The sequence below is a fragment of the Tribolium castaneum genome, chromosome 5 (genome assembly GCF_031307605.1).
Source record: "Tribolium castaneum strain GA2 chromosome 5, icTriCast1.1, whole genome shotgun sequence".
In the NCBI taxonomy this organism is placed as follows: domain Eukaryota; kingdom Metazoa; phylum Arthropoda; class Insecta; order Coleoptera; family Tenebrionidae; genus Tribolium; species Tribolium castaneum.
Genome location: NC_087398.1, coordinates 5075830 through 5102025, shown reverse-complemented (window position 1 = coordinate 5102025; position 26196 = coordinate 5075830). Strand labels below are relative to the sequence as shown.

The following is a 26196-nucleotide window of genomic DNA, read 5'->3' as shown; positions in this document are numbered from 1 at the left end:
ATTTAATTCCAGACTGTTATTCGCAAAATAATTAGTTTTTATTTTATTGCGCGAAAACAGTTATCATTTATCAGTCAGCTGTTTTGTGATATTAAAATTTCCACTTTAATTTGCATTATCCTGTTGAAAATATTCCGACTTTAATTAACTTAGTGCGTCTTCCTTTTTCTAATAAATGGCAGCGCTTTCGTCGTATTTTTACTCGTGTTTTCGGTTCCTCTAAGAAAGCTCCGGAAATCTAATAGGAGTATCTCGAGAGAGAGAATAGAATTAATAGCTTCATTTCGCAACAATGATAACAGGTAGCTATAAATTTAATATTCTCCGTGGCAAAACCGCGTTGCAAGATAAAACTGGTTGAAGCCGAGCACAATCTGTGATTTTACAATCCTTTCCTTAATTACGAACATCCCTTGGTAGATAATTTGGATTTTGTGTGTGGTGGAGTGTGTGTGCGCGCGGGCTTTGAAGAATGTACACAATCGGCGACACATAAATAGGATATTGTTGTGTTTTAACCATATCGTAGACAAACATTATCAGCAGATGTACCCCGAAAATACGGGATGAAAACATACACAAACCCCACACGTTTCAAAAGCAGAACACAATGGCGGAAATTGAAACGGGGAGATTTTAATTAGATATGAAAACACAGTCTGCACTGCCGTTATTGTTCCGTACACTAACGACGCCGTAATTCACCGAGGTCTCGAGGTCAAGTCGAACTGCATTCGCAATTAAAACCCTTGCATTATCATTTCTATTGCACGAAAAAACCAAATTCTCACACAACATTAAAGCATACATTCGAAAAATCACCGAGGGAAAATCTTTACGGTACCATTTCGGGATTTTTATTATTTCTCATTCGCGATTTATGGATATCACTACGGGATGAGCGCATCATTGTTAATGCTGATTTATGCACTTCGATGCCTGTGAAAACTTCCGCACTTTCGAGACGCTAATATTTAAACAAGCTGGGTACTCATAATTTTACAAATTTGATATATGGGCGTGTTACCTTTAGTGTAGCCCGAAATGTTAATTATTGTAGTTTCGAACATCTATTCTGGACGAAGTAAGAACCGGCTTTAACATTATTATGCCGAGGGAAATTGCCAAGGAAACAAAGCTCCGGTTGCATGCTATAATTTATGGATGATGGCAAATCCATGACCGTGGAAGTAATCCACAAGTGCATCTTTATTCGACGTCATGAAACAATAATCGGGGCTCATAAGCCAAGACATAAATCACACTCATTATTCCAAGTGCTGCGAAGTTTTTTTTGGGGATTTTCGTATTTTTCAGTTTTGTCTTCAAGATTGTGATTCTGCTAATAAATATTTTTACGCTGCCATTTTGCTGCTTTAGCCTAGCTATTAATTTAACGTGGCGGTTGTTTCGCTCCGAAATTCGTGTTTTGTATTCGGTAGTTTTGGTCCTAATTTGGATGTAAAATACGTTTCCGTTTCCGGTTTTAAAAACGCGTGCGTGTCAGAAATCGGGGGGTGTGACGGCGTGTGTCGTGTCACTTTTCGGGGGTTGTTTGTCAGAGCAAACAGTTTGCAACAGCAATAAATAACAACAATAGAATCGTCGGCTTAACCGCTTCCTGAACCAATAAAATCTAATGGCAATTTAACACGTCAAAATCGGATTTTTCCCTGCTTAGTAAAAAACGTTAAAACCGCCTTGCGGGGGTTGTTAAAAAATGTCCGCCGTTATTAGCATGAACTTTGCCACTTTGAAAGTAAAGTAATACAAGTTGAAGCTTTTTAACTTTGCCGAGCGTAAACTGACAGTAATTGATCGTTCAGCACTTGTAACTTACAAAAGCCAAAGTTGAACGTGTATACATTTTTTATCGTTTATAATAATTATCAATCAATGTGTCACGAGGGCAGGGGGGCGCTAAAAATCCGCGTGGCACGTTTTCGGGGGCGCAAATTATTGGTCGATTGCGCCAACTCGATTAGCGGATCTGGCGGGCCGGAGAGACGGCTGTGACAAACGAGGCACTAGATTTAATTCGATTAAAAGTTTGAAACGTTTGAGAGGGGCGGCTGTTTTTTTTAATAACACCTATGCTTGTATGTAAAGTGCTGATGTACGGAGGGTGGGGGCTGTAGTCGCCACCTGCAGGCCCACCTTCGATTGCCAAGTCGAAAAATAAAAAGGAAACGCAGACTCGGCAAAGGAACGTGAACGATTTAGGAATTGCCGCACCGAGGTATCGGGAAATGCTTGCGAAGGGGTAATTTTCAAAAATAGCCAAGGGGTGGGGCCGTTTCAGCGACTGAATGGTAAAACGGGGAGGGCAAGTATTGGGGATGCGCAAGCTGTAAATATGATAAGATAAAGTAATTATTTTTGAGTAGGTGGTACTACTTAATTTCCTTGAAAAATTACAGCAATTACCATCTAAATAAGAAAATTAGGTGCGCCGGGACGGACCTAAGATGGTTTCCGAATAACAGCTAGCAGAGCATTTATTATGTTATTAAAATATTTTTATATTTTTTGTGACAAAAATGTTATTGTATTATTTAGAAAACAATAATTTGTGACATTGAGAATGGTGGAAGCTGAGTGGTTTGTAATATTAATGCTGTGTTGAATCAAATTGAAATGTTTATTTATTTACTTGTTTTGCGAGATATATTTTCTTGAGTAATTTACATAAATTTTAATTAGATGATTAAAATTATCTGGTTCAATGAAGTTTCTACTGCTTGTTTTGTCTAAGAAAAAAGAGACGTTATTTATTTAATGTATTGAAGAAAATGCTAATTACATTCTTGTTTTAATGTAAAATCAATCGATATGGTGTATATCGCATGAACATAGAAATTTGTTTTTTTGGTAATCATTGAACATAAGTGGTTTGTTTAGGATGTATTAATTGTGATGTATTTCTGAAATGTGTCTAAATGCAACCAAAAATACAAATAACAATTACCTCTTGGTATTTTTAACCCACAATTGAATCACTTTGTATGTTGAAAAATGGTGGAGGCGCCGGGTTAGTCATGTGCGAGTGTTTGTATTAAAGGCTGCGCAACGCCTTAACGTTTGTTATATAAAACTTTGCTTTCGTTAATGCTAATTGTGCGAAATAAGTTAGAACTTGAGCCACTCCGTACATAATCTTCCCATTGTACGTAATCTTGAAGTTTGATGTCTGCAAGCGGCAATCCACAAGGGTGTCTTCCCGCCTCTTATCTAATTTCACGCAGACTGTACATTATTTTTTAAGACGATCCCAAGACGAGAGTTTGAGTAAATTAGAATTGTTTGTTTTTCATCTTGTTTCAGTGTTTTTTCCTCACTCTTAGTTCGACAAGTGTAGTTTTACGTCGCCAATCAAGCGCTATATAGAGCGGAAACTTGTTAATTTTCTGTATGGAGGTTTTCGCTTCGGTAACAAAGAGACCCCCTCCGGCCGTGCGGTGCAACTTTTCGTTTTCTAGGCGAAAAGCTAAAAACGTTAAACACCGTCGTCGGGTGATACTCTTCCAATACAACAAACGACGGGAAGTAACTGTGTAAATTAAGTCTGAAACAATGGTGTTGTTTGTGCTATATTAATTATGAGGTCTTTGTTCAAGTCGGTGGGCGTAATCCTCGACTATGGCATTGTGTTAAGAACAAACAGAGCGTGTGTGGGTCACAATAAGCCGATACGGTCCATTAGCCGCCGTTATTCGAAGGAGGTGTGATTTTGATTTAATTAATAACCTACGAACAGCCGGTTTAGGAGGACTGGCTCTGTAGCGACTAAAGAGAATTGATTCATATTTATAATGAAGCGATGTTTAACAGAGAGATGCTCCAGGCTCTTGGTGTGCTACTGCGGTGGCTTTAGAGCGAAATTGTTCGATAAATTACAGTCGCTAGAGTGGCTAAAAGGTGGCGCTAGCCCGAGTCTCTCTGTATATAGCTAGCTTGATTTTTATTCCGCAAGTATAGAAATATTCTTTTTGGGTGTATTTTAAAGAGAATTGGCCTATTTGAAATTCTGAAGCGTCCACGGCAAACTTTTTGTTGAGCGCAACTTGAAATTCGTTTTTTATTCGCCAATAAAGCCGTCGAAAATTCTTCAAGTCGTGCGCTTAAATAAATGTCGTTTTTTGCTGTGTCACAATTAGAGGGATGGTCTCAGAGTGTTATTTGGTAAATGGTTGTGTCACTATGAAATATACAATTTTTTTGGTCGATATTATTTAGCTCGCTTACACAACAAAATGAAATATGTCTTTGGTTGTGTTTTTTGCAGTTTGCGAGGCGATCGCCTAATTACAATCGTCGCTCGTAACTCATACGTTTTGCGTTTAGATGGCGCAATAGCGTCGCGACATAATTAGCTTCAGCTGCAGACGCTGATTGTGGATTTATGTTCCTTATGTACATGGAGTAGAGTCTTATCGTATTGTTGACGCTCTGTTGTCTATCGTCATTGCATAATAAGTCGAGCTTTATTGGGTTATAGATCATTGCTCGGGGGAAAGATGGTTTCTGTAGGGTTTTTCTATCGTTCTCTGGATATAATTGTGCCGTTTCCAAGCAGGTTACGTAAACACTATTAATCCAGTAAGGAACTAGAAACAATTTAGCCGGACGTTTTGAGTTAGAGCGGTTCTCTGGCTCATTCATCCCTTACCCAATAAGTAATATTTTACGGATGGGGGAGATTAATACCGGGAGGTGTTATGAGAGCTTACCGTTTCACGTATTACCCTGTAATAAATGGAACGGTATCTGTAACGTCTAAGTGTGGCGTTTTGTCAATATCTCTCCTCTATCACGATTGTGTTGTTATTAAAGTTGGGTTCTTTCACTCTAGTCGGGGGTAAAAGTGAAGCGTAACGCCGCAACCAGACGTAATTCACAAACTTTCAGATTCCCCTCAACGGCTTAGGGGATTTAAGTAATTGTTGATGCCTTGGAGTTTGTGTTATTGCGGTTTCGGGCGTTCTTCGGAGATAGACTAGAATATAACACATTTGGAGTGTAACGAACCTACTTATACGTTAATTACTGGAAATACGTTCGTTTTAATAAGACAACATCCCCGAGGGATGTCGTTTCTGCCGCCGTGCACGACGACGCCGGCTTTTAATTTAGTCCTCTCGCATACAAGGTGTGTGTAAAAGCGGCGATGCTTGGAATTCGTATGTGTGTTTGTTGTACGGTTAATGGCGTCATATGCATCCGGAAATGTATGCGGAAACTTTGCGATATCGGACGTTTAGCTCCACGTTAAAGTGCTCCACGGTTATTTAATAAATTCATTGGGTATTGCAGTAAGTTAGAGGATGCGATGTTCGGGTAATAATTTCGTTTGAAAACGTGGCCATAACGGTGGCATTAATTCACATTAACGTCTAGCTAAATCACGGTTATGGGCCGAACAATTCGCCGCAGTTTCGCACAAATGCACTTTTTAAAATACACCCAGCGCCGGGGATAATTCCGATACGAGTTATTGGAAGCGGACAACTTGCACGATAACACTGTTTTTCCGTACCGTTCTCGACACAGATATTTGCGACCCTAATGGCCAGGTAATTAGTCGGGGATCGAGCGGGGAGTGCTGCCTTTGGGCCGAAAAAGCGCCGCAAAAAAGCCATAAAGCGTCGTCGGTAACGAAAGCCCCATTAGGGCGTACCATCGTCGGTGTCATGAAGCGCTTTCGTTTCGGAAGCTGTCAGTGGCAGTTTCGAAGAAGTCGCAAGTAATATAATTCATGCGACATGTACACTATAATGTAGGAGAGATTCGGCTCTCGCGAAAACAGGTCATTACCGAAGTTGGTGCAGACAATCATAACTTACGCTAAATTATAAGCACCGGATTACTAACAAGGATTTGTACCCCTGTTGTCGTGAACTCGCGCCCCGAGAAAATATTTCACGCGAAACTTGAAAACTCTCAGCGTATCGCAAATAAAACGAACGTTCTAGATTTAGGATATTGCTCGTTCTGTGTTTACACATACATGTAACGTCGATTCCCTTGGCGGCTTTAAATTCGAGCCGAAACGATGCAAATTCCTTAATTGCCCTAATTTCGCAAAAATTATTTATGGCCGGGTCGCGATGGACGGGTGGGAGACATTACTCCGGTGCAGAGGAGTTATTTTTGGCGCCGTGATCAATCAAAAACGTCGAGATTTAATGAAAGAACAGATTAGGAGTTGTCGCGGAAAGGAGTGACGTTTTCGATCTGTTCGATGTGCACATCGCAAAAAATCTTCATGTAGTGAACGTTTCAACGGAGCCGACATTTATGATACATCAATTTAAATTTCGGTTCGGCACATGTCGATATTTCGATACATCAGGGGCTCTCTCCAAATCATAGGTCAGATGAAAGTCTCACTTTGCATCCGGATTTGGTTAATTTTTTCGTGCCGAGGATTTGAATTGCAAAGCGAAGCGACCGGATTTCGGCGTTTTCTAAGTCCGGTGTGTTCCGGACAAAGGATAATAATAGCTGACACGCCACACGAGAGATTTGCGACGTTTTTCGCTAAATGCATTCAAACGAAACAAAAGCGGTTTCAGAAAGGAAGAGCGGTTTTGTGCGCGATAATTGTACAGTGTGCTACAAGAGAGATCAAATCGGACAGTTCTAACGCCATTATCGTGTCGCAAATTCCCTCGACTATTTTGCACATCATAATAAATACGGGGGTGCTGGTGTAATTTGTGACGTTTCTGGTAAAGCACAAACGTAATATCGTTAGTGTCAATATAAAATACGAGTCTAATCCGAAAAGTGACTTATGGGAAAAAGTTCCGCAATTGTCTCCCGAGGCAACTACGGTTCCGGGTGCAGATTTTCCTAATTTTTCACGTTAAAAAGAACGGCGAAGGAGGAGGAAAAAAAGATTGTTATCTTGTTTTAATGTCGTGCCCTCTTCGCGCGCGTCTGATTTGTGAACCAGGTTAATAGGGTGTTAAGTGATAAAAGTGCACGGTGAATTTTATTTTCCGCCAGCGGTTATAACGCAACCTATGAGAAGAGACATTCTCAAAGTTGGCAAATGCGAAGGCGGCGTCTTTTGTGATTTAACAAATTTTTAATGAGCAAGGTGACAGGTTTTTTTCTTCGGCGGTTTTCTACAATTGCAGCAAATTCAAATTAAACTTTGTTATCCCGCTTGTTAACGGTATTCGCATTGTATTAGTCTTCGGAGCGGCGCAAAATAAATAAACACAAAGTTACCCAGACTCTTTATTATTCTGCTCCCGCTAAATAGGAGAAAAAAATTGGAACGAACCGAAAAACGGCATAATTACTGTTTTACAATATGTTAATAACAATGACCCAAAAGCCACACTTGGTACTTCTTGAATCATAAAGTTTTGATTACGTTTTAGTCGTAAACGAAGAAAGGTGACAAAAAATATGTATGTGACGCATTGTTAGAAGGGGCAAGTGTTTTATTAATGTCTTTTCCTGGGTTAACGTCGTTCGTGTTAGGGTTTTGATGTCGGGTTTGGCTTTTTTGCGTGAAAATTGATTTTGCTTGGGCCTGTTGTAAACGAGAAGTTTGGTTGTTTTATGCCGAATTTTTAATATTGGCATGGCTTCGCTCGGCCGCTTGGTATTTCTTTGGATTTTATTTTTCCCACTTCACATTATCGGGAGCTAATAAATTATACGTGCAAATCTATTAAAACGCGGAAGCTTACGATCGGGCTTAACTAAAAGTATATTGAAGGCGAATATTTGGGAAATATTACGGAGGAGGCGATATTGAAATTCGTCTGGTTATTTTACGAGCCGGCGAATCGAGTGGATAAGTTTGGGAAAAGGGCAATTTTATAGTTGGTTTTATTGTGGGTCGTGTCGTTAAGTGACGCGGTGTTTTAATTTATATTAATATCTTGACGAACGCCGGTGAGTGGAGGAAAGGGGTTGTTTGTAGGAAGAGTGACGGTCGTAAAAGCGGCCGTATAACAATCGTCGAGGAAGCTTTTTGGTACATTTGTGCAAGTTGACAATTTTATGGCGAGTTTCCTTTCACCGTAGCGAGCATAAATTGGAGCAGGAATTCGGTGCAGCTGGCGCCTGAAAAAGAATCCAGAAGGACATAGCAGGTGGACTCGTAAAGAAAAGTGCACGAGTTGAACGGCGTATTTCATCTCCACGTTAGGGAAGGAGAGACCGAGAGCGAACTCCTGGATTGACATAGTCATTTGCTAATCCAGACTGGATTTCCATGTTCAAATTTACCGTCAGCGCAAGGATATGATTCATGATATTGCATTGTATTATGCAAACGATAAAAGTTAACATGTCGGACGAATCGTAAAATAAATCAGTTGATATATCCAAAACTAGAAATACATTTGCCAGGAGGGAAAATAAACGAGCCCAAAGGATAAATCACTCGACGAAAATAATTTATTTCGACTTTATCGCGTTTCAAAAGGCACTCATCTCGACTCGTACTCGTCCGAGTTTATGGCGCGACGTCTCTCCAGAGGACGACGGAGAAGTCGCGGGTGTTAAATTAATTTTTAATTAAGATTTATTCAGGATGGTCGTCATTACGACAACTAACTAATAAGAACAGCAAGAGCGGGAGGCGGAGATCCGGAACTTTTAAACGAAACGGAATTACAATGATGACTATGCACTAATGTTTCCGAGTTGCCTGGATGTGACTTTAGCTATGCGAAAACTTTTACCCTTAATAATTAGTTTGCGATTTGACCTTTTTTATCAGTGAACTGTGAAGGGAAAAAAATTTAATTATTTTATTTTTAGTACATGAAATTATGTAGCCACAAAAAATTGTTTACCCATGCTTTGTTCTAAAATTCCATTGTCTTTAAAAAAGTGAATGTACGACCTTAATTTTGTTTTGGTTTTAATTATGTGAACGCTTTTTCTCTGATTTGGTCTAAAATAAATTTATTTTGAAATTTTTATATCTGTATTTTCCCCCGACATAAAATTTTATTCGAGAAAATGATTGCACCAGTCAGACTCTATTTTATTATATTTCAACAGTAAAAGTTCTTGCTGCACTGATTATTATTTCTCGTCATTGCGGTAAAAATACCAATTATACAATTCTATTAAAAGCTTTGCGTTAATAATGGATTCAGGTCGTATTTCCCCGATACCACCAGTTCTTGCATATTGATTCAAATGACAGCTGTATTGCCCGAAGCGGGTTAGTTAATATAGTTTTACGTCGAGTTTTCGCCTTATTTCATCAGTTATTTGTAACCAGCAGTTAGTGTCTAGTCTCGTGTCATATTTGCATGTTACAAAGGGGGAAATAACGTTTTGTAGCAACCGTCGAATAGATCAATTCCATTTCGTCTCTGTTCTCTGCATAATAAACAGAACAGTTGACAATATGTCATACATCGATGTGTACCTATCTCCCACACATATTTGCCTCGATCAAACAAGGAAAAAATCCAGCTACTTGCAAATTCATGGAATTTCTAACTATCGGTTTCTTGGTCTTGACGTTGTTTATTTTCGTGCTGCAGCTTAATTTTTCTTAAAGGCTTCTTATCAGTTGATTATAAAAAAGGGTCCTAGGCGCACGATGAAATCTTAATTGAAAATTGCTTACAAGACGCCTCTGTTTTCATATATTTTTATAACCCGGAGAGAGCAGATATGTTAATGAAGACACTCGCGAAAATTACGGCGAGAAAGACGCCCCTATATAACATTGGCTTAGAGCCGGTGGATGTTTCTACATTGCTATTTCTTGAATTATTCAACTTGTCATACTTTACGGCGTTGCTCTCTTATAAGATTTAGAAACGGCAAACGCGACGTTTCTCTCAGGAGATTTTTACGAGGCAAAGTTTTTCTAAGGACGTAAAAGATGATTCGGCTTAATTCCAGGCGAGGTCTTTAAGTGTATCATAGGTTTTTTCGCGGGACCATCGTAATGAGTTTTGATTAATTCGAAATTACTTTTCAAAGAATTTCCATTTAAATATCGCGCTAACGCCAGGAGCTCTTCAAATTTAGCGATTATCATGCCTTGTTGGATATTAAAGTAGTTAACATTAGCTGTGTTCGCGGCTCCTAACGAACTCGGATCACTAAAATACAGGCATAAATTCTCTTTATTACCATTACTTATTAAACATTTCCCTTTTAATAACACTCCACGCGAATGAAAATTACAAAGAAAACGGCGACCCGAATTGCTCCGGACGCCCTTTTCAATCACAATTATTATTAAGATATCCTCGCCGGCACTCCCTCGGATCCGACGCCGTTTAATTTTATTTTAAAAAGGGACGGGAATCGGAAACTTTGACAATTGAAGGAGATGGGAACGAGTTTGCCGCCAGATTCATATTAACATTCTTGCACAACACTTAAGCAAACATTTCCGGTTGTTTGCACGAAGGAGATTGCCGGGAGTTAAGTCGAGCATGTGGCTTTTGGGCGAACACAACATATTATGGCTTGCTGCAGCGCGAGCGCTTTGTCGATTTAAAAAATTGCCCGCACAACTAAAAGTAATCACTTTTAGTAAAGCGATTTTAAATCTGCTAGAACAGAAGGGCAATAAAAGGGAGCACGCATTAATTTGGAGATTTGGAGGAAGGTCGATAATGCTGTCGGGATTTCGGTTATTTTTTACTTTTCTTAATTCTGGCAGTGGAACGTGCAACAATTCACAGACTTGTAAAATTGATGGTCGAGTTTAAACCCGATCTAAAGTGAATTAAGCGGCGGGATCTCCATGGAGTGCAGCCATAACTTACCAGAAGACAATGTTACGAAGTTTCGTTCCCAAGAAAATCCATTTGCGTATTCTGCTTATATTACCCGGATGCCGTCTCTGGTAAAGTGCGAATATATCGCCGAAACTTTATAAAACATGGTCGGGTTCAGCGGCGCGTCGCGAAAATAAATGCGCTTTTCGAAAAAAGCGCAACAGTGTTAATAAAGTTTAGTTTGTTAATTCGTAGTTGCGCTCTGAGAATTATGAGATGCACAATTCCGTCAGTTATGGCATTATCTCCGTCCGCTTCATTAATGTCGCTCGACAATTGTCCTTTTTACTGCCCGTCAACCATAAAATTAAACGAACGGTCTGCACTTAACATGCTCACCGTTGGTAATTGCTGGCCGGCCGTTACGCCAAGCCTTGTCACATAAAGAAAACTTACAGCGCGAATTTTCCAACTTAGCAACTTTAGTCAGAAGGACTCCACCTGTGCCTGCGCCATTATACGCGAAAAACGTGCATTTTCCAAGGGCTTTGGAATGCGAATAGTACCGACCTCACGAACAATGGCAATTCAAATGGGATAAGGAAAGTGTGTGGAAGCTGGAAATGCGCCACGATGTGTTGTAAATTTAGAGTTTAAAAATCGCTTTTGCGATTAATTTGTGGCAGAGTCGTTAGGTGAAGCGTCGGCGAAAAACCACTTAGGTACAGAGCACACATAACCGGAACTTTCCCCCCAGGCAAACTCTCGACAATAAGGCTGTAGTGGTCCTCGGCGAAAGGAGAAATTGTTAAATAGACCGAAGCAAAAAAGTTCTCGGAGTTAATTATTCCCTACAATAACGTCTAACGTACTTAATTAAAGGAACAATCGTATTTATTCAAAGACTTCTCTGCGTCTCATCCTACGCTAACGTGGCATTTGTATTCAGGCGTCTGCGAAAAAAACAACCTCCAGATTTACGCGACAAAAGGAAGCCTACTATGCTAATGCCCCTATAATTATCATTAGTGAGAAAGCTGTTTTGAAATTTGCGAAATTTGAAAAAAGGAGAATCACACTCCGGTGGACTGTTTGTAATTAATTATCCCTATTTCAGAATTTGTAATTTGAGGAAAATGGGGATTAAAAAGTGTTACACAGTCAAATGGTAATTAAACATCGGATGCTAAGCATCTGTTTGCTTAAAAGCTTAATTGCTCTCAGTGTGCAAATAGTCACATACGACGCAACTGTAAACAGAGTTCTTGTTCGTGCATCGAGCTTAATGCACGTTGGATTGGATAAATATGGATGTAAGACGAACAAAACTGTTAATCAAATTAAGTTGTTCCGTTCTTTGATGAAAGACTGCTGATGCCGTTCTTGTTCCTATCTCAACCACTTGGAAACAGGATGCTGGGAGCGGGTGGATTGTATTTGTTTTTAATTAGCCTCGGGCCCAACGCACGACACAAGTTTGATGTATATAACGAACGTAATCCTGGAGGCCTCCAGGAAACATAGAAAGTGACTTGTGATGAGGTCTGTGTTCCGGAATTGAATAGTTCCGTGAATATTTAAGTTTTGTTTGTGATTTTATTGTGGACGGAATATGTAACTGCAAACGCCGGTAGCGAGAAGTTTTCCACGGGTTACAAGTCCCGAAAGGGTCGAGCGGTCAGTGGATGATCCTCTTGAAGCGTTTTCTTCAAGGGCGGCCAATTGCTTACACAGATCATGGGTAAACACACGGCAAAGTACAGTGTTGACGTTGGGACCCTGATTCAATTTGGGATTTAAAATTTGCTGCTCTGCGGATGGTTACGCAGGTCCCATTTCATACAGAGCCCATAAAACGCTTGATTTTCCCGAGCTCGATAAGCTAATCTAACTTTACGACAAGTTCGAAAAGATGAAAAATATTTTCGGAGATTAATTTTTTTCTTGAGTGACGCTGGAACACAATTCGCGAATTATACGTTCCATGAGCCGGATTAGAAAAAAGTGCCTCGAACAAGTCATAACAACGGCAATGATAATAAAATGCGAAATTCCGAATCGGTCGTAAAGCGATATTGTCAACCGATAAACAAACAATTTATGCCGTGGACCCGGTCATAGAGTCGATAATCGCACCTTTTAAATAATTTCTGGGCTCTAAAATGCCCGGCCCGACCCTCAAGAAGGATTATCGTAAAACGTGTCGCCCGGGGTGGCATCGTGTGGGCGCCATAAAGGGATAGGTGGAGGCCGTATCCTAAGATTGCGGAGGTTTAAATTAAAATCGGAGCGAAGATTCGAACTAAAGAGTAATTGAGTTTCGATGTTCTGCATCTCTCCCTCATTTCGGACGGGAGAGCGCACTCGGAATGATAAGATACATTATCCCTTCAGTAAGAAACGCGACTCAGCTAAATAATTGCGCAGTAAAAAGATCCGAGATAACATAAAACATACGTTCTTCTGGCATGGAAGCCGACGTTGCGCGGAATCGATAAATCGCATCCGAAATAACGAATGCCAGCAGTCCTTCGGCTGGTAATTTACGCCGAATTATGAAATTTTCTCCAAGAAGGGAGATTTATGGCGGTGGCTGCGACGTTCTGCGGAAACCAGAAAGTTTTTAGACCAAGTATCGATGATCGGCTTAGACCGGCTTCGGAACTAAAGGAGGAGTTAACCAAACTCGAGGGAGAAACCCCAAGTCGTTAATTGTTGCAAAGTGTTTATATCTATGCAAGTTTTATGAAATATTTTTGTTTTGCTCTGTTCGGTTATGGTACGAACTAGGCGAACTACCATAACGACTGGCCGGCGCCTGTCCGCCAAAGCCGAAAACTTTTTTAATTGACCCACGCTACATATTATCACCGGCCACGTAAACATAAAACCCCAAATACGTTGTTCCTTTTTCCCTCGTTCATGATTTCGTTACAAGTCTTGTCCTTTGTGTAGGTATTTTTTAACCGCCCCAAGTTGAATAAAAATGAATTGGTCAGTCAGTTGACTCAATAATGGGGCTCCAATGACGAATGTGTTGTTTGCTCGGCGAGGAAATATCGCAGTGACTATTTTATTTCATTTTTGGGCGCAACAAATCACCGGAGGAGACATAAATAGAAGAAATCTATCTGAGACTTGGGGATTGAAATTGTTGTGAGTTGTTGCCGTATTAAAATAACTGCCGATGCTTTGTATCCTCGAATTGGCCGGTAATTGGAGATTTCGCTGGCCGGATAATGGCGTGCGATATCGTTAAATGTACCGAGAGATTTGACGCCGTAAAGTTTGAATGTTACACAACAGGAGCGTCGAAGATCGGGCGGACTAACCGCGATCACGCTCCGTTACAGATATTTTAAGTGAACCGGAGCTCAACGGGATAAATTAAATGAGATTTGCGTGTTGGTGGTTGGAGCCGTGCATCGACTTAACTTGTATGCCGATCGAATGGGACACAGTCGAACTGAACTAATTGAAAGCAGCGACTGCTGATGGGGTGGAATGGAACGAGAAGCGGCTTGAAGGTGGATGGAGGGGTGTTGCAGTTTAATCGTTCGTTATCTACTAATGACGGCGATTTAGGAGTACTGGCTTAAGGAGAAAAAACAAAAAGAAGGCCATTAACAAGATGGAAAGCTGAATTTTAAGTCGGGAGGGGAACCGACGCTACCACAATGACGGAAGATTTGAGATGCACGCCGATTGATTGGGATTCTTGAATGCATGATCGGATGAGAGGTCATAAAAATGCAATCGTTGGAAGAATCAGAATGTGAATTTGAGCCTCTGCGCTGGATATATTCAATTCGCATTATTTATTCGGCGGTATGGATCGGAATCCTCTTGAATAACGGCAGTTTGAACGTTTCTCTTTTTGTGTCGTAATCCAATCCCAAAATCAAACACTCGCTAATGGGCGACAAGACGAAGCATCGTCCAATTAATCGCGCCGTTTTTTGCATCGGCGTTAGTTTATTCCGTATTATTGTCAGATACAGCACCAGCTCCTCTTAGTGTTGGGGCCATTAATTCTTTTGCAAACATTTTGGGGACTTACTGAGGAAAAAAAAATATCGTAGCCTGCATGTTTGAAAATCTGTTGTGTCGTCGTGAAGGACGTTTCATTAGCAAGTTAAACAGAGTCGAATCTTATTTTCTAGTTCATTAAAAGAACAGCCCGGGTTTGAAAAGGAACGAAATGATAGGAGCGGTGCAATCTATTATGCGCGAGAGGCATGAGGGAAATATTTAAAATTGCGCATCGAACATGCGATCAATCTTCGTTTTGTTACAAGGGAAAAAGTTGAATTTGAAAGCTCAACTATTTAGGAATTGAGGAGTAATCACGCGGATGATTCGCAGGAATTTGATGTGATGGTGAAACCATGACGTTCCATCTAGGGGAAGAGGCACTTGCAGGTGAACGTCAACTAACCGTGAAATTGTTGGAAAAGGGCTCGATTTTCCGGCGGCCGGGATATGTTTATTCATCGAATAAAACAGCTATCGTTAATTGCCGGGTTGATTCTTGGGCCGGTGGCTTTTTGTGTTTGCTGTTGCGCGAGTAATTATACGCGACTCGTTGATGCCCTGGAGGGTTGAGGGAATTCAACCCAGCGGCGTTGAATTTATGGCTGTTGTTGATATTGACTCAAGTTACTAGCACGGAGCGAGTACATTTTTGACAGTAACGTATAGCTTCTTATATGGATTAAAAAGTACACAAACAAACTTAAATCGCGGCATAAATCACGAGACTACGCAACGAGGTCGGACTTGGCCACGAGCGAACAAACGGAACACAATCACACCCCTGCAATAATTCAAAGCTTACGGCGGTGTCACGGCTCCGGTTTAATAATTCCGGGTGGAGAAAATCACCTGAATTTTTAAAACGTCGCATGTGTCCTCCGTCGCGACGACGACGCCGCACGTCGCGACCTCATTTATCCGACTTTAATAGTCACTTTGCACACACACATGCCGATGCATCACGAACCGATGTGTCCGTCCGGCTTAACCGTTTCGGTTACCAGAGGGGAAAAAGAAAAATGCCAGGGACGTGCTCGTGTGTGTTTAATGCTGACGTTATGCACGAGGAATACGTTGCACTAGAACGCACCGGCGGACGTCTGATTCATGACGTAGTTTCCACTTTTGTGAGCCCCCTGTGAAGCGAGACGTCTACGGACGTGCACAACGTACCCCTCGGTCCTTACCTTGAAATAAATGCGCCAGCAACGACGTGAGTGCTTCGAACAGGACGTGATTTTGGCGACGGAGACATGACGAAACTGATTCGCATTCGAGCGTGTGTTATGACGATTATAAAGGGGGATGTTTGCCATAACAAGACCCAGACGTGAGGCCACCGAAGAAAAATATTACAAATGTGAAGAGATACGAAATTCTGCTTTTTATGGGCTTCCACTTCAACGCAGGAAGGTCCTGACACGAACTATTCCCATCAAAAAAATAAACCACAATTTAATTTCATCAATTAGTTTTGGCAAGAATAAGTAAATAATTTGGCTGAAATGTTGTCATTTGCTAATGAAATGAACGCCCTTAGGAGCTTTAATCTGTTGAATGTGTTGGTGTGTAATGATTATTAAGGTTCAAAGCCTAAAAATAAACAAATAACAAAGGCAATAATTTAAAAGTTAATCTTTGTGACGTTTTGTTTAATTTGTGGAAGTTACACGATTAAGGCACGAATATGTCGAGCTGGCCGTTCATTAAAATTTTAACGTTAAACACGACCATATTAGCATACAAACTTTGTCGATTTATATTATAATTAATATAAAGTGGCTAGTCTAATGATTATGTAGCCGTCGTGTAACATAATTTGGCTAAAAGTTCTAGCGCGCCGAAAAAAATTAACGAATTAAAATACCCCGAGCGCAATGCATTGCGATATAAAAACGTTAAAACCTCCGCGAAATGACCATTAAAACAATTATTATAATCCTCGAATAAACTCCGTCAAAGTCTGGGGATAAGCTCCGAGTCGCCCGATTTGGAGCTTTCTCTGGAAAATGACGTTTTTACGGTCCACTTAATTTGGCGAATCCGTTTGAAAATTTCGATGGCCCAATCACCGAATTTTGATTTGACGCCGAAAACAAGCAAAAAACGCGTCAAAATGTAGCTATAATGCGTCCGGGTGGCTGTAAAAAGTTACGATTTTTTCAGCTAAATAAATTAGGCCCTGGCGGAGGAAGATATCAAGCAACGAAAAATAAAAATATATCCTCGAAAAACAACATTAATTCGGATCGTTTCAGCTGCGCCGGCGACATAAATTTGTCGTGTGTGTCGCAACAGGGGCGGCACTCGAGGGGTTAACACTTTATAATAATAATTTATTCGCGTCACGTGTGGGTTTTTAATTTCGGGCGATCGCCGCCGCTGTGTTGTTTGTCGTCGTCTAATTTCGCTGTAATTTAACATGAGGACGGAAGACGTGTTGTATTCGCATCTCGGATGGTTAGTGTCGTAATGTGGGCGGCGGGAGGGGACTTGCGAAGACTTAGGTCGGCGGAGGTCTTGATGAGCGTCCGCAGGGCACGGAGTGGCTTTATGGTGCTCCAGAGACGCGTTATGACGCCGGGCCACGATGACACCTCTCCGTCACTTCGCAGTTTATGTCTGCGGCACTCAACCTATCTTTCTGTTTTTACTTTCCGCGATTTATTACGGCTCTCTATCGGGTTATGCTGGAAGGGTTTCGCCGGAATTTTGGATTTAGAGCAGTTGATCGTTTGGGGCACAGGGGAGAATTCAGCTTAGCTTGCCACTTGCCTCGAAAGTAACGGTAAACTAGCAAAAGGCCAGGAAGCATTAAGGACATCATTTTTGCGTTCGATTCAGTTGTGTTTTTTATTTTACCGGAATAAGGCGTCAGCGCTTTGTGTTGGTTTCACCTTGAGCGCCGCCTCTGGTGTAGTTATCTTCCTTGTTATAGCCGGAGCAAATTATCCGCACTAATGAATTGTTTTCTGACTTACTCCCCGACTAACTTTCATCATAGTTTACCTACTATCTTTGCCTCCACGTGTTATTAAGTTAATCCATAAATTAATGACGTCATAACTTTAAACTGCCACACTTAGTGTATCATTCATGTTTCCACTTGTAAAAGTAATTTTGGGCTCCCGGTCTCCAACTGCAGTTAACTGCTAACTTCTCGGCTAACTCGCACTTGGTATTATCTCAATGCGAGCATGATGGAATTACGAACTCGCATTCGAGAGATTTAAAGCCGCCGTCACGCGTCGTTCAATTTTGAAATTTTTGCGGGTGGAAAGTCTCGATCGCGATTGCATTTGCTTTTGTCTCATCGAATGAGAATTCCAGCATTGAGATAAACATGCTCGAGTTGCGTTGTCGTGTGTTTCTAGTTTTAATACGAGTTGAAACTAATAGGTAATGCGGTCGGCGGGAAATTTCATCTTGAACACCTGAGGAATGTTGATTGCGGTTTCGATTTGGATCAGACAATAATTTCGAGCGGGGCTTCTTTACTCAGCGAGCCAAACTCGGGTTTTGCTCGTAGATTAAAATAAATCCATTTAGGGTGTTCTTAATAAAAGGGGATACTATCAACGGGACAGTTTTATAGTGGCCAGACAACGTAAACCGCATTAAGAGGAAATGTTACGGTCTCTACTGAAGCTCGGCTCTTTCCAGAGATGGGGTCGCTGCGAATTGCGCTCCGGTGGAAAAAAAACGCTTTTAAATTGATAATGGTGCATAAAAGTAATTAGGTAGCGTTCCAGTTGAATAAGGGTGGAGGGAAAGATGGATCTTGGCCGGTGCCGTATTTAAACCCAAACTTATTGATTCAGAAAGCGGCTTATGAATTTCCGAGCAATTTCGCCTGGAATGGGATTTTGTTTCATGTGTGCATAGATGGGATTTAGTAAACGTAAAGTAATGTTTTTGCTCCCGTTTCAGTTTTTGTGAGAAATTAGTCGGAGCGGAAGCAATCAGTGGCGTCGTCTTTTTAAATCGAGTCATAAATCTGAAATTTCAATTAATTTCGCCAATTGCGAAATAATCGAGGCAAACACACTCCGAGCGTGTAATTTTCCAGGTCACTAGGCTCAGGTTGAAAGGGCGATTGTGGTGCTTTGGAAGTCTGGGAAGTAGTATTTAAAGTCGAGGAGGCACTGTGACGGCATAAGTTTAATTATGGAAAATTTGGGTTTGATTGTGCATTTGGCCAAGATATGTGTACGTGTGAATTGTTGAAATTGAGTCGTTTCTGGTGGACTCGCGATATTTCGGTGAATGGCGCCGAGATAACGATACATAAACGGAGTGAGTGAGGCAATTAAGAAGCTCGGAATGACAATTGGTTGAAGAGGAGTCTCGGGAAGAATAGCTGCGAGCACCGCCCTTGCACACAGAAGACAATTTTGCGAGTTGCCAACATACACAACACACAATATAATTCCGGGGAAAGTGTAGTGGAAGTCCCTGATCCTTTTGAAAACAGCCGGAATAATGGCGTTTCTCATTTATACCTAGAGCTATTATCTAAACGCGTGTGTGTACACATAGGAGATTATCAGAAGGCGGGATCAAGCCCGAGATTTAGGAACAAAGAATCGGGACTTTCTCCCAAATAAAAATAACAAACGAGACTCTTAGGTGCCGTAAAAAGTACTCATAATGGCACAGGCGCTATCAGTTTAATTGCTGTTTTACTGATTTTATAAACTCACTTAACGATATGTCATAAGAATGTAACTGCTCCGGCCGCGTTAAGGGAAAATATTATGGCAATAAAAGAAAAGCCCGGAGAGATATCGGATATTTTATGTCCGCATGATAACCTCATCGGCCGCCGTTTAATTTCAATCTATTTTAATTAGCGCGAATCGGTGTTTTGTCGGGCTTTCGTCGCAAGTTTAATTGAAGGCCGTCCCTTATCTTCGTCCAACTTATGAGTCTTCCGGTTTAAGCTCGCCCCATGAAACTTTAGGTGTGCACGGTCCGAAAACGAATAAATGCGAAACAATGGCGAAGGTAATCTCATAAGAGCGAAATGGCGCTGAAAGACCGCACAGCAAATCAGATAACAAACAAGCCGAAAACAATAATTGGCAGCACGTAATCCGTGCCCAATTAGGCCTGTGATCGACTGGAACAGGGCCGGGGCGGAGCCCCGCGTTTCGCCCCGTCACAATCTATCACAGTCGCTACATGACGAAAAAATCGATCTTGCTAATATGCAATTACACAGATTACGTTTCGGTGTTCGACGGGAGAATTAATCGGAGGCAAAGGTGGAGAGAGAAAAATTTGCGAGAGGAAAGTCTGGCAGGCATCACGTCGATGCGGGCCTCCGGTAATTGTCATTTTGAACTTTCCTATCCGCTGCAGCGCAATTCAATGGACCAAGTTTTGGGAAAGTTTGCCGGCGGGACCTTCTAAGAATGAATTTACACAGCCACCAGCTGAACTGATGTAGTTTGTACTTTGGAAACCAACTTTTAAACGGGATACCTTGGCCGCGAACAGACTTCACAACAAGGATTTTCGACCGGATTTTTTTTTCCAGGTTCATACGAACATAAATCAATCTTTTGCTTTTTGATATTCGCATATAAACATGTGCCGGGTCACTAAATTGCTTTTTTATAAACGGGAGCAACGCTCATGGTGTGTATGTTCGTTCTAGGCAATTTCGGGGAGGATTTGTTGCCGTTAGGGGGGATTAACGATGCTCAGTTACCGGACGAAACGCACGGAAATTTGTATTGAATTTATGCCACATTGGCTATTTGCGATCACAAAGCACGGGCTTGTTTTGGGGCCGAGCTGGGTAGGGTCAGGCCGGGACAGGGGCCCCACGGGAAAAGTGCTAAAAACTAATCGCAAGAATAATTTAAAACTTGTACCGAGCTCATTTCAATAAAACACATATTGTATTCTCCTTCGATTTTTTCTGCAACGACATTGTTTCTATTAGCAGCACTGCATATTGTCCTTAGAGGCAGTGCCTTAAGTAATGTGGTCACGATTTCATAATTTGAGAAAAAAACACGTTGAAAACAATTGAAACACGTTTGCCGTTAGTCCACCGTTCCCGAAGCTACCCTGTTGAGTCCGATTCTGCGAATTTGGTTTATTGGCGGACGTTTCGTTTACAAATAGGTGAAGCTCTGCTAAGTCTATATCTGTTTATCTTTGGCGAGTCAATGTTGTTCTTTCAGAAGATAAACAATGTAAAACTTGTCGAAAATGCTTGATGTCGTCGTAATGAAACGCCAACCGCACTTTGTGTGCGCCGATTTATTTTAAGAAGTGAAACTTTTCCGAAAATTGCGATTTATTTATGTTAATCTTGTGTCTGTCTGGCGTAAGACATTGCCACTGTGACTCGAGGAATACGAAGAATTAACTATTCTAATTCCTCAACGGAATATTCTGTAAAGTTTAAACGCTTGCTTAATCCATAGGATTAGGAATTCACTTAATTAAGAAGTTTATAACTATAATAAATAACGGAGGCGGTAATGGAGAGCAATTTAAAATTCTTCATTTCGTCGAGGATGGCTTTTTGTCCAGGGATCTTTTTTGTTTCATTCCGTTACAATTAAATTTGACTAAAAAAGTGAACGGCACCTCAGCGTGCCGTTGCCATAATCTCGAACTTGGTGGAAGCACAGATACTAATAAATCGTTGTACAATACGTGTTCCGAATGTTGCTATTAGTGTTGCGAGCTATTGGGGCCCATGCTGGGCGCCAATATGCATCTCCGTCTCGAAATCACTAGACGATTATCGGATAACGTCGACGTAAACACGCCGTATAAAGGCGCTATATGTATCTTTTATTGCCGTAAGACGTTGCAAATGAAATTTATGTGTTGTCGGTGGTTTAAGGCGCTAAAGTGGGAAATTAAAAATGATCTCCCGGTGTTTTCGTTTGGGAATTTGTCTCGTAACACCGTATTATGATAGAATCTCGGCCATACATCATCCTCGTTATCATGCGGCCATATCCTCGTGCTATCTCGTTACAAAAGGGAATTGTATCCGTACACCGGGCACATTTCACAGAAATTGATATAGGTGGCCGTAACTGTTACTTTGCACGGAATTCATGCCGGCTTTATGGCGGGATGCTGAAAGGCACCCCGTTATTGTCCTCTTCTATTTAAAACTCATGCCGTGGGCTTTCACTAACTGGCAATTCAACGCCGATGGCCAAACGAGCCACTCGCTTTTTGTTACGGCGGCCGGCCCGGACTTTTCCGGGGATAATGGAAGATTGCATCGTTCTACTCTTTGCCGCCGCATGATTAAATTGTTTTTGCGTCAACGCTTATTATTTATAAGATGGGTGCGAACGTCTCAAGAGGGAAAAACTACAGATTTTGAGTCCGGAGCCGAACCATTAATTACTCCAAACTGGCTTTTTGATCAAATTTTGTATCAGTTTCTTCTTCCGTGCCGGGAGATTGGACAATTCAACTCTCTGATTAAATCGCTTTCACGTCAAAGATTATTATTTATATCAGGGGGAAAAACTAGATGTTTTAATTACGTTTGACAGAGGTCGCTTAGCAGAATCATTAATTTCTCTAAACTGTCCTTTTGATTAAATAAGGCGCTAATGACTGTGAGAGAATTGCTTGCCTGCGAGAATGCTCGGAGAAAAGTCAAAAGGTAATCACGAAAACGGGGAGATTCGAGCAATTTAAACATACAAAATGGCCGACGTGTAAGAAGATTTCAATTGTGCTATTATCTTGACGAAGTGTGAGGATTGAGCGAAAAGTTGTATTTTTCACTTAACTACGCTTTACAGCGGTGCGGAATTTTCAATGGAATTGAATTCGAAAATGTGATACTTGTGTTTACGATGCTTCATCCGCTTTATTAATGAAGGTGCAGTTGATTCACGTTTGAGATAATTGAATTTAACGTTCGTTGCTGTCTGTTTACTGGCGAAACAATTTCGCAAAAAATTTCTATTTTAATTATGAAGAACATATTTTTTTAAACATCGGTTCTATGTTATTTAGGTTGATTTACCTCGCGTTTAACGGAAAAATAAATAATGGGAGAGGACTAATCTGTTAGATATTTGATATTATATCGGCATTGTGAGAGATTTCATTTTAATTAATATCGAATTGTTTATTTTGCTAAAATTTAATAAACCAGTCAGTTATGACTTCAGCTTTTTTATTTAGAATTGTTATTACATGGTACAAATTTAGATTTGTTGATACAATGAAATGAACTGGAATTGCATAATGCCAGCGGTGGAATTAAAAATTATTATTAGCATAAAAGTTTTGAAATTTTGACGAATCCAAGTGTTTTGCTTGGGAAGGAGCTGCACCGTGTGCACACCTTTAATGGTGTTTTAGTTCTAAATTTTTGCCAGGGGCGTATTTTGGAATACATAATGTACGGCTTAAAATAATTCTATTATGCTGTGTAGGCAATAGTTTTGTTTTGTTTTGTCAGCCGTCGACCTCCCTTTGAGCAGTCTCTGTTATTGACAAGGGAGATGGATGCAAAACTTCAAGGTACACAAAACTAATTAAATGCGAATTAGTTGTGTTTGTTTTGAAATTATACTAGTACTTGATGTAAAATCGCAAGCTAATAAAAACTGCGCGTTGAAGTTTATTTTCGGTAATTTGTTGGTGTAATTTTTCATGTTTGTAATAACGTGACGAAACCCTAACTCAGCGGGCCTCTCACGAGACGTTCGCCATCCCAAAGTTGAAGTTGATAACAGGAGAGTTTGCTGTGCTCTAATTTCAGTCGACTGCAACGGTTTCCCCGGCAAAAGAGCAACTCCTGAGAGCAAGAAGTTTAAATTTAGTCGAGGAATATTTGTCTTTTTAAAGTGAAATAAATAATCTCTCGTGGAGTTTTAATTCGTCGCTGAATATGACTAGTTCGTGTAACTATTTAATAAATTTACTTTAGGGGATATAATCACCGTGAAGGGAGCGAAGCGAGGACGTGACCCTTTTTCCTGAAATTTCATTAACAAATTAAACAAAAGTTGGAATTATATGCATAACGCGACCGACCTCTCCGAAAACAAAAATTATTGCACTTGTAACTTTCCGGGCAAATATACATCCCGGGCGTCGTGATTTAATTTAAAAACTCGAATTAATAGATTGTGCCCGGAATGTCCAAAGGGCTAATGAGAGAGAAGGAGTCGAGTTTTATTTGCGGCTTGGTCGTGTGTGAGTGTGGTCTTCTTTGTTTAAGATTGTAATTGTAAATTGTTTGTCAACACGATTAGCATAGAAATACCGGCCATAGCAGCGTCTCGGCTGCCGGTTTATTCGACTGCTTATGATGTCGAGACACGCCAGAAACGGGCAAAATGTCTTCATTTCGATTCCGCCCAACGAGTTCGATTCTTTGTCACAACTTTTCATTCTGTCACCGGGAGGCCACCCCCGGACCCCCGGAACGTTTTCCTTTTAACCGCGCGAAGATAAAGGAATTTATTTTAGGCGTGCTTACAAAAGAAAAATTGAAAGCAATCAAGGTACAGACTCGGCACACATGCATTGATGGATGTGGGGACCGGAATTCGATAAACAACGCTCTTAACGAATCCAATTCTTAACATGACGATTTTTTTCGCTCACCGATGAATTATTTATGCGATCTATACTTGCACAAAGTGTTTGTTAGCTAGATCCCCGGCTCGGGAATTATCAATCGGGTTCTTAAAATCTAATTTTCCGTGAAGTTGGTAGTGCGAGTTGCATTTTCTACGATTCCATCCAGAGAAATAAATTCGCTGAAATTAAATCGGCCATCAGAACGTTTCGCTCGACGATATTGCCAACAAATCATACTTGATGATACGTTTCAACCGACTCTCGCTTGATTTGTTTAGGTTCGCCGGTGAGACCTTAAGTAATCGGGGTCTGCCGTGATCGCACCTCAACTCATATTCCATTTATCATGCAAATTAAGCTCGAATCACACGGCTATCTCCTCGTCAGTCACACGGACGACGCTGCACACTGCCCAACTTATGCCATAGATCAGCTCAAGTACGCGATAAACGCGAATTATTGCGTCCACACAGGGTACGGAACGATCGCAAAAAGCTAAACATCGCCGACCCACACTTGGCATAAATTACGGCCCCGCTAATACAAGTCGTTATCCACAACCATTTACATAAGAAACGGGAAGAAATCACCCTAGGTTTTTCGATTGCCCAGAAATCGATTCCTTGGGGAAGTTCTAATTCTTTCCAAAAAAGTTTAGACGAATACGATTTTCATATCTTGTTTATCTCTATACTGGGCCTTTGGCTTATTCCGGGACAGCGAGCGACACTTTGCAAACACAAATTTCCATAATTGTCTCGGTTTCGGCGAATTTTGATTTTGTAAATTGGTGGTGTTTGTCGCGAATTCTGAGTCAAAAGTCGGGGCCGCTGCATTGATCGGAGAAGACCCGGAAGCTCGTCCGGGATACACGGCGTGCATAAAGCTCCGTTGTAAAATCTCGCTCTTACGGCCTTTTCCGCTATTAGTTTAATGCGCACTAACGAAGCTAAATTATTCATTTCGTTAAGTTATTCAAATTGTAGGAAAACGGGAAAAATTCGCTCGGTTTGGTAACTTTTTGCGTTTAATTTGAAGCAAATTCTTGTTGATGGCTACATACATCGCTGGGAAATCTCGTGAAATTTTCATTGTGGAAGCTTAACCGGCGAAGCCATGTCGGGTTAATAGCGGACGAGGTGATCTCTTAAACTGGGAACACGAGGAGAGAGCTCCTTGTAATACTGGGTCGGCAAATATTTGCGCAAAACGAAATTTTAAGTCGGATTGGATAGTTTGGACAGGGCGATGATCGAGGGATTTTGCTTTTGTTCTTATGGTTGCCGCTCGGCCTGAGTCAGTTTTTAACGACTTTGGGGCCGTTTGTTTGTCCGGGTTTTTGCATGACAATATGTTCGTCTCGTCTTCGCCGCTCAATCAATATTGAGTGAATTAAAGTCTTTTATGTGTATTTGTGATAATTTTCGCGATAAAATCTTGGAAAACAGATCGGTGTCGCCGACTGTTTTATGTAAATAACCGGGCCGAATGCGCCGTCTTCCGCATGTCTATCAAAGCCGTAAAAGCGCGATTGTTGATTCACTAGCAATAGGAAATAATTGTCGACTGTGGTATGTATGACGTGCAACTCTTCTATTGTCTACTCGAGGGAATGAGAAAGCGAGTAGCAACTATCGGATTCATCTCGGGATGATTTATGCGTATCTTGATAAGGTGGATGGCCGTTTCCTTTTGTAGGAAAACAGTCGATGGCTTTTTGTTCTTTTGATGAGAAGTCGGTTGTGTTTTTCCATGGCGGCGGCGATGTTTGTTTTGAGAGAAACTCGCATTAATATAAAATTGTTGTTGCTCTTTGTATAATTAATATTTTGTTTTG

General features: G+C 41.0%; 1 protein-coding gene across 1 annotated transcript in view; it reads left to right on the top strand.

Moving 5' to 3' along the window:
• mib1 (mind bomb 1) overlaps positions 1–26196 on the top strand; it is a 113528-nt gene that overhangs the window by 3224 nt on the left and 84108 nt on the right. The gene's annotated exons all lie outside the window — the stretch shown is intronic.